At 39.1% G+C, this 15,078-nt stretch overlaps 1 long non-coding RNA gene across 1 annotated transcript; it reads left to right on the top strand.

Moving 5' to 3' along the window:
* The first annotated feature begins 11,080 nt into the window (after positions 1-11,080).
* LOC139362547 (uncharacterized) lies at positions 11,081-14,705 on the top strand. The gene is made up of 3 exons (XR_011621684.1): positions 11,081-11,186; positions 13,388-13,479; positions 14,571-14,705. It is a non-coding gene; the product is annotated as an uncharacterized lncRNA (long non-coding RNA).
* Positions 14,706-15,078: the final 373 nt, after the last annotated feature.

Below are 15,078 nucleotides of genomic sequence, written 5' to 3'. Positions count from 1 at the left end.
GGCTTTAAGGCTTGTCAGAATTCTTCTGCTCATTAAATTCATAATCTCTCCTTCTGAGGGAGCGTTGAGGACGACTTCACTGGAGTGGCTCACCCACACACAGCCCCCAAATCAGGCTGTTCATCATCTGAGTGTTTTTCTTCAGGCACACAAAGAAACTATTTTCTTCTGGGTAGGGGCTTCCCCTGACCTCCCACCCACCCTGGTTAGGTAGAGAGTCATCCCCAAAGAGATGTGTCATTCTTGGAACAGAACATCCCTTGGCAAAGACTCACTGAGTAATCATTCAACTAGAAGCATAAATCTACCCCGAGGGTCGGAAAAACCCATAGTGAAAGAGAATAATGGGCAAAGGGAATTGCATTCCAGGCTATTAAAATAGACACGGGCATTGAAGTGAATGTGCTGAAATGAAACAAAGGGAATTCTCCAAAATTCAAACATGGAACTCTGGGTGATAAACTCTTGACCTGGTCCTGATTAACTCTTAAGTCACTCAGAAGAGATCTTCATTCCCTTTTACTCGGGACAGTATAGTGGTTGATTCACACTGGGCCATTTCCTGTTGACTTCAACACAGGGCTGATGGTAAAAACAACCTTTCTTCTTTTTCCCCTATCCTTTCTTCTCCACGCCCCTTCCATATGTGGCTATCATGTTGACCCTGCAAAAGACATTAGACAAAAAATGAGTCAGAGCTCAGGATTCTCCGGTGAGTCAGAGCAGCCTACCTGCAGTCAGACAGGCCTGGGGCAGAGAGTGGCATTGGCACCGGCTCTGCTCTGTAGGTTGGAACGGGAGCTGAGAGAGCTGTCCTTGCTGCAGAGGCTGGCGGGGAAGTTTCTGCTGGGTGGGCTAGGCACAGGTCCAACAGGGATCAACATGTTCTCGTCACGATTCAGACAGACGCCTGGCACCAGGGGGGATCCAAGCTGGAGCTGCCCAACAGGTGGGCAGAGCATTGCTCAGAAATTCAGACTGGCCAGGGGCTTGATTTTCAAAGAGGCAGGATATGGAAGGGGTTGGAACATGGGCTTCTGGTCTCATTTCCATCCCTTGTAACAGTGATTGTGGACAAGTTACTCAACCTTCCTGAACCTTGGTTTCAGGTAATGTTACCAAGTCTTTTTCAAAGGATACAAGGAAATAAAATACCCAACATTTATTCAGCACCTACTATATGTCAGGGATTGTGCAAAAAGTCTGCTAGGCATGATTACATTTAATCCTCACAACAATCCTATGGGAGAGGCCTTATTATTATCTCCATTTCCGAAGTGAGGAAGCTGATATTCAGGTCACCACCTGGGAAGTGATAAATCCAGATCTGGCTTCAAGGGCCAAAGTTTTAGCCAAATGCTCTCACCAAATCCAACTCTTCTCTGATAGTAGGATACTCCTACTGCTGGTAAGGGTAGGAATGACATTCTCAGCCCAAGTTCTTGATGGATAGCACCAACGCTTGGAGTAGGGGAGAGGGCAAGGTGACAGCAAGGCTGTGGTCTTCCTAGTCCAAAGTCAGAGCTGAGAAACTCCTCAGTTTGTTAGAAAGGATGCCAAAATCACACAGAAGGGACTCGAGAACAGAAAGGCATCCATAGAACTCTGGCTTCAAAGTGAGGCACCATGCAAGTGGGCAAAAAACAACGAAGAAGTGAAGGGATCAGCGCAAGGACATGACCCTGGATTAGCATCCAGCACAATCCAGAAAATCAGCAAAGAGTATGGCAGTCTGCTACACGGAAGGTGACTGTGTCCCAAAGACCACTGCAGGACTGCAAGAGGGTTAGGATAGGACGCGTGGAACAAAGACAGTCAGTGTTAGCTCAAGAAATGGAGCTATGGCTGGGCGCAGTGGTTCACACCTGTAATCCCAGCACTTTGGGAGGCCGAGGCAGGCAGATCACTTGAGGTTAGGAGTTCATGACCAGCCTGGCCAACAGGGTGAAACCCCATCTCTACTAAAAATACAAAAATTAGCTGGGTGTGGTGGCATGTGCCTGTAATCTCAGCTACTCAGGAGGCTGAGGCAGGAGAATCGCTTGAACCTGGGAGGCAGATGTTGCAGTGAACCAAGATTGTGCCACTGCACTCCAGCCTGGGTGACAGAGCAAGACTCCATCTCAAAAAAAAAAAAAAAAAAAAAAATGAGACTACAAGTTAACACACAGACAGAAAGCCAAATGCTGCATGTTCTCACCTATTAATGGGAGTTAAACATTGGGTACACATGGACATAAAGAGGGCAACAATAGACACTGGAGAAGGGGTGGTGGGAGAGAGGGTTGAAAAACTAACTATTGGGTACAATGTTCACTACCTTGGTGACAGAATCAATCATACCCCAAGCCTCAGTATCATGCAATATACCAATGTAACAAACCTACACATGTACCCCCCGAATCTAAAATAAAAGCTGAATCTTTTTTTTTAAGTCTTATACACTGTCTTTGGGAATGTAAAAAAGCCACTGTGGAAAGCAGTTTGGAGATTTCTCAAAGAACTTAAGACAGAGCTATCATTTGACCCAGCAATCCCATTACTGGGCATACATCCAAAGGAAAATAGATCATTCTATCAAAAAGACACATGCACTTGTACATGTATTGTCATACTATTCGCAATAGCAAAGACATGGAATCAACCTAAATGCCCATCCATGGACATTTGGATAAATAAAATGGAATACTGCACAGCCATAAAAAATAATGAAATCATGACCTTTGGACAACACAGTTGGAGCTGGAGGCCATAATCCTGAGTGAATTAACAGAGGAACAGGAAACCAAATACTGCATGTTCTCACTTATAAGTGGGAGCTAAACACTGAGCACATATGGAGATAAACATGGGAACAACAGACACTGGGGACTACTAGAGGTGGAAGCGAGGCATCAGACGTAAACTACGTACTGGGTACTCTGCTCACTACCTGGGTGCGATATACCCATCTAACAAACCTACACGTGTACCCACTATATCTACAATAAAAGTTGATTTTAAAAAAACAGTAAATTGTTTCTAGCTAAGTTTTGGTATAGTTTGTTACACATTGGCAGATAACCTTGACCCTGATGCCCACTTCCAATTTGAACCCTCAATTCCCTTTATTTAATAAATCCTTTAAAATCCTTAAGAAAAAGAAGTAGGGCTAGACTAAATTTGCATGTAGGGATATTAGAGGACTTCTGTGGATTGCTTCCAGAAGGTTAAAGATTAACAGTCATTCCAGGTTATTTCCTCAGTAATGTAGTATTGTCTAGTGTAGTTTAGTGTGGAGTGGTATGGTGTAGTGTAGTATACTGTAGCATAGCATAGCACAGTGCAAAGTAGTGTGGTACAGAGATGTACAGTGGCGTGGTGAGGTGCCATAGTTTGTTGCTTTGTCGTATATAGAGAGTGATATGGTATAATGCAGTGTGAGGTATACAAGGTTGTACAGTGTAGTATAGTGTAGTTTAGTTTGCTGCAGTATCATTATATTACTAGCGTAATGCAGTAAAGAAGGAGCCATTGAGCTGAAGTCAGGAAATCTGAATTTTCATCCTTTCCGTGCCATTAGTAAGCTGTACGGCCTTGGATAAATCACTGAGTCCTTTTTTGGCTGCATTTTTCTGTAACATGTAAAATGAGGGGGTTGGAAAAGATGATCTAGAAGGTCAATCCTGAGACATCCCACAGCTTGGTCTTACTCATGAGATCTCTAACAATTTACACTTTCTGCCAAGATTTAGAGGTTCCTTATACAGACTTTCCCCCAGTTTAGAATGCCAGATAATGTTCCTGGAAGAAAGTAGAAAAGGGAAAAGGCCATAAATAGATTTTAGTACCAATTCAACATTATGAACTAAATTAAATGAAAGGTTAACGTATTGCAATCCAATCCTGGCCATAATTCTTTGTTAAATGAAGGGTATTCTTAGCCAAAAGACTGGGAGGTCTGGGTAGCTGCGCTCCAGCTCCAGAAAGCTTCCTATGTTATATTCTTTCTGCTGGCACAACTGCAGTACCTGGAGAGTAAGCAATCCATTTGGTCAAAATTGCTGGACCAGATAATCACACTAACCGGGGCCTCCATGATAACTGGTATCAAGAGTCAATGTTAAATAGTTTCTTTGTTCAAAGAAGTGTGAATTGCTGTTATATTTTCAAGTCCATAATAATGTATAAGGCATAAGGGTAAATTCTGCTAAGAGACTTATTAAAAATATAGAATATAGAATATAGAAGTTTCTCGCCCTATTCCTCTTCATTTTCTAAGGTCCTCCTCAAGGCAACTACTTTTGACTCAGCAATTACTTCAGGTATTTATACATCTTTATATTTCTTAAACAATATGATACTTCTGTCTTTTGATTCATCAACTTTAGACATCATCTGCTGATTTCCTGTATTGATAGATTAGGATTTGGCTCTCTAATACCACCATTCCTTCTGTGCATTCTCTCCCATACTCATAATAATACTGTATTTTGAGGTTGAGCCAATAGTCAGTGTTAGCATTATTATACATATGAAAATATTCTTTACAACAGAGCATCACGGTGTACTATGATTCTGCTTCCTTTTTCACTTTTGCTTTTCCCGAAGTTAATACATGCCTTGTCTTTTTGTTGACTTAGTTTTCTTTATATGTATTGTTAATTATTTCAACATCTTTCCAAAGTTTGTCAGGTTAATTTTTCATGAGATAAATTACATCAGTAATCCTTCAACAACTTATTAGCTTAATTTTGTTTTGTTTTGAAACATCTCTAGGCTTTTTCATAGCTGTCATCCTAGGACTTCCCTTTGTCCATCATCCTTAGAATTCCCTTGCTTTTCTCCTTGTTTGGGTTCTCTAGCTCCTGCATGTCATGACTTCTTCTTTAATGACATACTTCTTTGTTTTGAAGAAGCAATTCCTTTAGCTATTCTGTCAGATTAAAAATATAGTACTAGAATAGAAATCATGGAGATAACAGCCCTCAACATGCCTGCCTTCTGAGTCATGATGTTCTAATATGGACTGATTTTCCTCAGCCCCTTGGGCACTATTGTCATCCTGGAATCTCCCTTCCTCATTGTTGTCTCTAGTTTGACTTGACTCTCTTGCTTTCTGCATTCTGTCTCTTCCTCTTTCTAGATTACTACCTCTTCTGCTGGAAAATATTTGTTAATGCCTTTTTGAAAAGGAGTAGAAGGAAGGCAAAGTATTTGAGACATTGCATGTTTGAAAATGTCTTCATTTTTACCCTTATAATTGATTAATAGCTTGGCTAGGTATAGAATTATAGCAGGGAATTCTTTTTCCCTTCAAAGTTTTAAAGGCATTGTTCTATCTCTTTTTTTGCTTCTAGTATAATCCAGAAAAGTCAGATTCCATTCTGATTCTTGATCCTCTGTATGGACTTTCTTTTTTCTCTCTGGAGGATTTTTGTTTCATTGTCTCCAGCATTCTGAAACTTTACAATGATGATCATTGGTGTGGATCTATTTTCATCAGGTATTGGACACCCTGTAAGACTTTGAATCTGGAAATTTACCTCATTAAAAAAAAAAAAAATCTTGAATGATGATCGTTTTCAATCTATTTGTATGCTATCTTTTTCTGGAGAGATAAGTTATTCAGATGTTGAGCCTTCTGGGTCTTGTCCTTTACTTTTATAAACCTGGTTTCCATCTTTTTTCATTTTCCTGGAATAGTTCCTTAACTTTATTTTCTAACCTACTGTTGAGTTCTCAATCTCTGCTATCTATAAGATTTTATTTTATATCTTTTTTTCTATTGTTTGAGACAGACTCTCTGTCACTCAGGCTGCAGTGCAGTGGTGCAATCCTGGCTCACTGCAACCTCCACCTCCTGGATTCAAGTGATTCTCCTGCCTCAGCCTCCCGAGTAGCTGGGATTACAGGTGTGTGCCACCACACCTGGCTAATTTTTGTATTTTTAGTAAAGACAGTGTTTCACCATGTTGGCCAGGCTGGTCTCAAACTCCTGACCTCAGGTGATCTACCTGCCTTGGCCTCCCCAAGTTCTGGGATTACAGGCATGAGTCACCGTGCCCAGCCTGCTATCTATAAGATTTTAATTTCTAAGGGCTATTTGTTTTCTGTATATTCATATACATAGCCATGTGCTGCATAACAATATTTCAGTCAACAGGGGTCCGTAAGATTATAATGGAGCTGAAAAATTGCTATCTCCTTGTGACATTATAATTATCATAAAGTCATAGCACAATGCATCACTCACATGTTTGGTGTGGTGCTGGTGCACACAAACCTACTACACTGCTAATCATAAAAAGTATAGCATTTATAATAATGTACAGTATATAATACTTGATAATGATAACAAATAACTGCATTACTGTTTATGCATTTACTATACTGTACTTCTCTTGCTTTCCTTCCTCTACCCAATTCCAGTCCCTTTCCTCTGGTTTCTTAATGTATATTCTATTGGTGACCCAAAGCAATGGCTTCAGTTCTCACCTTTACACCTGGACTCTCAGATTTACCTTTTCTTTTGATTTCTAGGATTTAATTTTCATTTATTTACTTCCTTTCATTTATCATGTCCAAAACTACATTTCTTTCCCTAAAGTAGCCAAGATTCTGTAATTGCCCACTCATATTAATCACTCTATCAACACTTAGGTTAGCTGGGTCAGAAATATTTGCATCCGTTTTCATTCATTCTGCCCCTCACCATTTCTAAAGCAACAAATCACGACATCTTGCCATTTTAACTTCATAATGTCCTGCTTTTTTGTCTCTTTATTTTAATGACCTGTTGATCATTGTTGCTTTTAAGATAGCCCCTGGCACTACTAGGAGGTCAAGTGTTTTGTTCTTTTCAGTAGCCAGATGCCAGCAAGTTACCGTCTCTTCAAATTAAGCTAGGTCATCCTGCTCCCCTCTCCTTTCACAGTTTCTGAAGTTGGCTTCTATACTCAGTTCTAATTCTGATATCACACTAGTCAGTGCTGACCATCATTCATCCTGATACTATGTAAGTGACCTTTGTTTTGTCTTTGTGTTTTGCTAATGTCTCCTGTACTGTATTGCCAAACAAAATGTAGTTCTGTAAATGCAGTCTGTGCCCTCCTTGCTGCCTTGATGCATGCCAGGTCTCGCTTGCCTGAATATGTCAGGAGCTTGAAAGCGGCATCAAGAGACTTCCAGAATTTCCATGCTGCTTACCCATATATGAAAATCCAGGAGATTCCTTTCTTATCATCTTTCCATTGAATCATAGAGCAAGAGAAATACTGATGACATAAAAAGCCTAACAGAGAAGTATAGTCCTATCTCAAAAGAGTTCCAGAGGTATGTGGAGATCCTTCTTGGTAGGAAATTGCCAACTAAGGGAGCTCCTCAAGTCAAATAATAATCCTCAAGCCAAAAGGTGTTGTTATGTTTAACCTCTTTTTCTAGTACCTGAAGCAGAAAATGACCTCTCAGTAGGGTCAGATGGGTCTCTCCCCAAGTGAAATAGCCTCAACTATGAAACTCTACAGCACATCAGGTGGGAAGGGAGTCACAGAACTTCATAAGATTTATTACCTGCAAAGTTGGTACCCAGGATGAGCCCCACTCATCCTCCCCAGAAGGAGAAACTATATAACACTCATACTGAGATTCTCCCCATTAGACTATAAGTTTCATTTCCAAGTATACATACAGCAAAACCCTGCGTGCCCTGTGCAGCAAAAACCATGCGCAGCAAATAGAGAAGTGGCTTTTGATATAACTTTTTTTTAAAAAAAAATCTTATTTGAAATCTAAATATAGAAAATGGGTAAGATTAGAAATATTTTGCTTGGAGCTGGCTAGGGGCCTCTATGAAACTTCCTTGTAACCTGTGGAGAACACTAGTGTTCTGGGAAATATAGTTTGAAATAAATCATCATAGTAAATATTATGTGTGTCCACATTTCAGAGAGCATGTTACAAATGCTACTGTTCTCTAAAATTAACTTTGTCCCCTTTCTCCAGATATATTAGCGACAAACTTATGATGATTTGGGCTTAATGTCCTTAAGCTGGTTGGATTGCTGATGAATGGCACCATTCAAACCTCCCAAATCTAAGTTGATGGGTCTCCATTGACATCAACATAAATATCAAACCTCAGGGTCTATGCGATGAACAAGAAAATCTTGATTCCAGTTTTCTTTCAAATTAGTCCCATGTGCTTACAACTGAATAAGTTATTTTTAAAATAAGAATGTTACCAAAATGCCGGAGATTGGGTCCAGGTCTTCTTGCTCACCATGCAGAAAGCTAATCACTGAGACAAAGAGTATTACCAGGGCAGAAGATTTTATATTTGGGTAATGTCAACTGGGAGAACAGGAGATATGTCTCAAATCCGTCTCTCCAGCAAACTAACATTAGGGGTTTATATAGTGTGGAAGGTGGGGAAACAGGAATTAGGGAGGGGCAAGGAAGCAATCATGATAAATGAAGAGTTTGACATCTCATCCTCTGGATGTGGGGATCTAGTGGGTTTCAGTCCTCAACAAGGAACTCAGATGGGACAAATGTAAGTTTCAAGTTTTAAGACAAGGAAGGCCCATTTCTATGGTTGTTCAAAAACCTAAGAACAGAACATCTCATTATTTGTGGAGATTGAGATTTGCTTTATTCCTCAGTGATAAAAGAGAAAACACCTTGTTTCAGCACAGAATACTTTTTTACCAAAGAAATATTCAAGCTTTCAATGTCCTTAGAATTTATGTAAGGCAATAAGACACTAGTGTACTTGTTTTCCAGTTTTAGACTCATAGAAATGTACTTGTAACTTGCTTTTTAAGTAAGGAAGAAAATTCTGCATCTTATTCCAGAAATTGTGTTTTGTCCCCTTCTGCAATCCTACCATGCCATGCCAATATATGAAATCTCTTTGAAAACTATAGAAGCATAGGAATTTTATCTTTAGAAGTTGCCTACAGCTTCTAAAAGCACAGTAGTGTAGCTTATCAATTCAATTAAATTACCCCTGTTGTATCTGTGAATTCTGGACATGACTCAACAAGTTATTCTATAGACTCGAATAACCGACCAAACGAAATGTAATTTCAAAGCCCTTTTCAATTCAGTTGCCACGAAGATTTATCTTTCAAATCTTAGAGCCAATAATCCTATGAAGACAATTAGCAGTTTCTTTAAATTAAATTCTACTTTAATGTCAACAAGTCAGCAGCCTTTTCTTACTAATGTAGCTCATTCTAGAATAAAATATAAACATCCTTTGTAGAAAAAGATGCTAAAACTAAAACTTCGACTTAAGTGCCAAAACACAATTTTAAATTTCAAAATGAAGGGCTGCATCAAAATGCAGAATTCACAGAGAAAATGGTGAAGAACCAACCCCACAAAGCCTTCTTCAAATCAAGGCCATAAATGGAAGATCGGAGTATGCAGGGAAGGAGTTGTGAGGTTTCAAGAGAATTTCTATTCTCTGCTATGTGGGTGAGTCACTTTCAACTTAAGGGGATCTGTTGGGGGGTGCGTCTGGGAGTGGGAGTGGGCTGTTGCTAGCTACTCTGCCTCAAGCATAGAGCAGATGGAGCGCTTGAAGCATGTTCCTGGAAATGTGGGCCCATCTTGAATTGGAGGCTTATTCTTGCCCGAGAAGGTTTAAAGTGGTCTGTGGCAGGGCAGAGAGAACAGATGATTGTATTTGGAAAGTAATTAATCTCTAATTCATGGCAGGGCAAGGAGTATGTGAATTTTTCCCATGATTCACAAAGAAAAGAAGGTCTAGAGCCATTTATGTCTAAACTCGAGAGGATGCTTGGAAGGAAGGGGATTCTCAGAAGCCACTGGGTATGGCAAGGATCATCTGAGAGCCAGCATCGGGGTGTGGAGGAGCCAGAGTGCTGCAGTAGCAGTCACTGGCCAAATAAAAACGTGAAGAGCCAAGAGAAAGAGCTAAACACACCCCTTTACAGATGGTGAGTGGCTGCTCAGTATAGGCCCTAACAGGAGGAAGGGCTGAGGGAGTATAACCCTAGAATAAAGATTGAAGTGATGTTATCTTAATCTGAATGTGCTGGTTTCACAAGGCACTGGTTTGTAATTTCAAGTGATTTTAGGGCTGTTTGTGGCCTAAGTTTGATTGAAAAGGTTCTGGCGGTGGGAAAACAATCCCTTATCCCTGCACACACTTTAAAGGAATAAGGAGAGACAAAGCAAGCTTGCATTTTGGATTCATTTTGGCTGTATTTTAGTCATGGTTTTCACATTCTGAATTATATTTAGATTGTTGAACTGAATTCAATGAGTACACAATCCTTACTACGAGGACAATTAGTACAATTTAATAAAAAGAGTGTGTGGTTTGGGATCAGAAAACCTGGATTTGGATGTCAGCTCTTTGCTTAACTCATAATATTACCCTGAGGAACTTAACCTCTCTGAGCCCCGGTATCTTTGTCTATTGATTGAGAAACACAAGTTGAGATTCTTTTGAATATTAAATGAGATAATGAACAGAACAGAAACTCTGGTAACTGGCACTTGGAAAGTATAATAAATGGTTACTCTGTGGGGCACAATCATACAGATGCATTTTTTTTTTAAAGTGAGCTTAAAAAAAGGAATGCTGGTGTGTGTATTAGGAGATCATTTCTTTATAATTACGAACAAGTTTTCTCTTGTCTTTGGAGGAATCACTTTTAAAATGCATTAATTAGGCAGCCTGTGGACTCCTTTCCACAGTCATATAAGGACACCCATACACAGAATAACAGTAATCATCAGTCATGCTAATGCTGGTTAGCCACAATGACACACACCTCTGAAGTGCATATTCAAAAAGGAACGTTAGAAAATGTTTTTAAACACATGTCTCATAATAATGACTACATCTTGAGTAGTGACTAAAATAGACTGACCTTGTGCTTTTTTAGTGCCCAAAAAATGTATATTCAGCACAGCCAAAACCTCAAATGGCTTCTTCCAGGCGGTTGAAAAACTTCGCCGGGGAAAAGCCACTCGTATTTTGGCGGAGGGTGAACCTACAAATTCTGCTGATTTTCTCCGACACGAAAGATTCTAAACCGTTACCGCATGGACATTAACACGACGGAGGCAGACTTTCCAGTCTTGAAGGAACTTAGCCATGGAATTGAGCAACAATAGCATGGATGAACACAGGAACAAAGACGACATTTTACCTGTCAAACTCCCAGGTGTAGTGGGGTGATAGGGAGGAAGGTAAAAAGTGCCACAGAAGTTCTAAAAGGGTCAGGCCATCATTATCCAAACCAACCACCCCTGCCCTCCACTCAGGCTTTATAATTATATGGTCCTTTGCCCCTCTCCTTGCCTAGAAATTTCCAGAAGACCACAGGAATGATCCACTGTGGATGATGTAATTTGTCTTGCTCACTCCACTTACAGGCCACCCTGATCCAACCCCATCAGGAGGATGCTGTACTTTCCATGACCTGACCAAATACTTCACAGACCCCCTTCATCATCCCTCGCTTTCCCCCACACACTTTTTATCATAGTGTGACAAGAAACGCTAACCACAATTTATATGTAGCCTCATTAATCCGTTTTAGGGGCGTGCGGTCATTTCCTTCCACTTAGATTCATTCAGACTCTTTCTGATTCCCACTCTTTTCTTTACACTGTTCACTCTCAATCTGTGCCAGAGACTTGGGAATTTATTTTTCCCAGTCCCACAGAACTCTCTCCCTCCTCATGCTGCTAGGCTTTATATAGTTCCTTTTGCTGGAACTTTGACCCTCTCTTCATTATTTGATATTTCTTCACATGGAATTTCATCAGCCAGTTATCAGGATATGTTTCCATTTCTCTTTTCACATCATCCTGAATTTTATCACTGATCTTCTCATCTGTAGGGATCTAATTCTTTCCTTTCATCACTTTACTACAAATAATCTTTATTGGGCAAAAATATTCAGAGAAAAAAACCATTTTAAAATGCCCTTATTCCTCCTAGCAATCACCTTTCTCTCTATATTTAGAACAAGTCGACAGAAAATTAACCTTCTCCAAAGGCAACAGCGTGCCCTATATATTCGTTTGCAAATGCAAAGATCCCTCCTTAAATGTACCTACTAACTCCAGGCATCATTCTTCCAGAGAACAAAATTCAAAAGAGTGTCTATGTAGGATGCCATTTTTAGAAGGTTCATCAAAATCCGTATGTCTCCTTCCCTTGCATATTTTATTATGACCATTTTTTCAGTAATTTATTCATGCTTCACAGGTGGCCCTAATTTGCATCAAAGTAACATCTCTTTTTTTGATTCAGTAAAGTTCTGACACTTTCTGTCTTCGTCCTTCTCTAACCTCTTAGCAGCGTTGCGCACAGTGGAACACTGGTCCTGGCTTCTTCAGCACCACACTTAACCTAGTTGCCCTCCCACCTCCCCACAACTTTGTTTATCTCTTGCGGGTTCCTTCCTCTCTACCTGATTTGAGTGAGAGAGTCCTTAGGGCTTGGGTCTGGCGCCTGTTATCTATCCACATTTTCTCCCTTGATGGTTTCATCTTATCTCATAACTTTAAGTACCATCTATATGCTGATGTCTCTCACATTGATATCTGAATGTGTATGTTTAATTATTTTTCTTCTTCACTTGTATGACTAATAAGTATTTCAAACTTCATATGTGTAAATAGACCCCTTTATGTCCCTCTATCCTCTCCCCAGCCTGCTTCAGGCTGAATTTTTAATCTTTTATTAAATGTACTATCGAACACCCAGTAGGTCTAGCCAAAATTTGAGGAGACTTCACTGGTTCTTCTGTTTTCTCTGCCTCTACATTCAATCCATCAGGACATCACATAAGTTTTACCTTCAAAACATATCACAAAACTATCCAAATTTTCTCTACTTCTATTGCCACCCGAGTACAAACCCCTATAACTTCTCACCTATATTTCTGCAATAGCCTCTTAATTCACCCTTGACTTCTCTTCTTACCTTCAAAGATTCATTCTCCACATAGCAACTGAGCAACTATTTTTTTAATTGAAATCAGATCACATCATCACTCTGTTGTGATACTTCCATAGCTGTTCATTATCCTCAGAATGAAATCTAAATTCTCTATCATGACTCATAAGGGCCAACCTGGATTTGGCTTTCTGCTCTCATTTTCTACCACTGTCCCTCACAGTCATTTCAAGCTATTGACCTTTTTTCCATTCTTGCAACACAACGAGCTTTTTAATACTTCGGGGCCTTTAAACTTCCGATCCTGTCTTGCCTGAAAAACTCTTTCCATAGTTCTTCCTATGAATGGGGTATTTTCATATTTCAGGTCTTAACAAAAATATTACCTCCTCAGAGAATGTTCTATGATTGCCCTCTTAACACTTATTAAATTTGTAATTCATTTATTTATTTTAGTATCTACCTCACAAACTAGAATCTAAACACCTCAGCTGTCTAGTTTACTCCTGTGTCCACAGCATCAGATGTTCTACCTGGCACATAGACAGGTACCCAATAAGTATTTGTTGCAAGAATATATAAATACCTAAATGAATGAATGAATCAATACATGTATTTCTATTTCACTCTTTAGAATAAATACCACAAAGTTTTAGAAGATCTATATATTAGTCTTGTAAATTTTTACACTGATAATTTAAAATCATTATCATATCATTTTCCTTATATGAACTATTCTTTGAGGTCATAAAAATAATTTTACTTTAAAAGTAAAGTGAGTCTATCTGTCCAAGATAGAGTAACATTGTTTCCCACCAGAAACATACTAAAAAAAAAAACAAAAAACAAGCTAGCTGTATAGACAATTATTTTTATATATTAGATATATAACATCACAGGACAATGGTCCCTAACAGAAAGGATACAAATGACATATATGATAGCCATAGCTTGCTACTTGTGGAGGGTTTCCAGGCCATAGCTCAAGAAGAGGGGACCCAGGAGGTAACTAGACATACTTTTATGTCTGTATATAATGTTACATATAAGTATATTTAAAAAATCTGTAAGATATAAAACTATAGGTAAATAATAATAGTGATGATTAAATCAATATACACAACTAAACGAGTTTAAGTAAAAGCATAGCAAAACATGCCACAAAGCATATTCCATGACCCTAAAGAAGACCAGAGTCTTCTTTGCACACATTCATACTTTTTGCATTTGTGTCTACATTTTTGGTCTTATTACTAGTTAGAAGTTGTTTGTTTAACAGTGTTAAATACCTGGTTTTATATGCACAAGTGATAGACATTTCTGCTAATTTTATAGAATTACAGTGCCTTAGTCAGGGTCCCTGTAGGAAACAAGAGTTAACTGTGGGGATCTTAATGAAAAAAATTTTTAGATGTGAGGAGGGTATGGAATGTTGAGGTCCCCATGACCATCATCAAAGGGAAGCCGGTAGCATTCCTAAGATGAGGGGGCAAATGGAAGAAATACTGAGAGCTGGAGCTCTGGACTTGGGGCCACTCATTCGAAGCCACAGACCACTATAGAATTGAAGCATCAAAGCAGAGAGAAAGTCGGGAAGGGCTAGGCCACACTGATTCTCCTTTAATCTTCCGTTTCCCAGCTGGAATCTTCCATTGACCAAACCCAACAGGAGGCCAAAGGAGTGATGAAGAGCACAATGGGATCCCCAGGAATAAGGAAGGGCAGAGAAGGGTGAAAAATTAATCTTGAAAGGAGCAGAGGGAATAAATGGAGAATAATCAGCATTACTAGTCTGGAAGCCTAATTTATAAACTAATTAGTTTAATTTCTAGATCTTATAATTATTGCAATCAAATTTGTTTTTGCCGTTGGAGTTTAAAGCCGATGTCTGCCCTTTCTGAGATTTAATTTTTAAGGTTATATTTTTTCGTTTTTAAAAACATTGACAAATAACATTGTATGTTTTTATCATATACAATATGATGTTTGAAGTACATATACATTGTGGAATGGTTAAATCTAGCTAATTAACAAATGAATTACCTCACATAGATATCATTTGTAGTGAGAGCACTTAACATTCACTCTCTACATTTTTCAAGAGTATATAATCCTTAAGTATCATCAACTTGTTGTACAGAGATCCT

Source organism: Macaca nemestrina, chromosome 4 (genome assembly GCF_043159975.1).
Source record: "Macaca nemestrina isolate mMacNem1 chromosome 4, mMacNem.hap1, whole genome shotgun sequence".
Classification (NCBI taxonomy): Eukaryota; Metazoa; Chordata; class Mammalia; order Primates; family Cercopithecidae; genus Macaca; species Macaca nemestrina.
The sequence above is the reverse complement of the archived record's forward strand: the minus strand, read 5'-3'. Positions and strand labels throughout refer to the sequence as shown.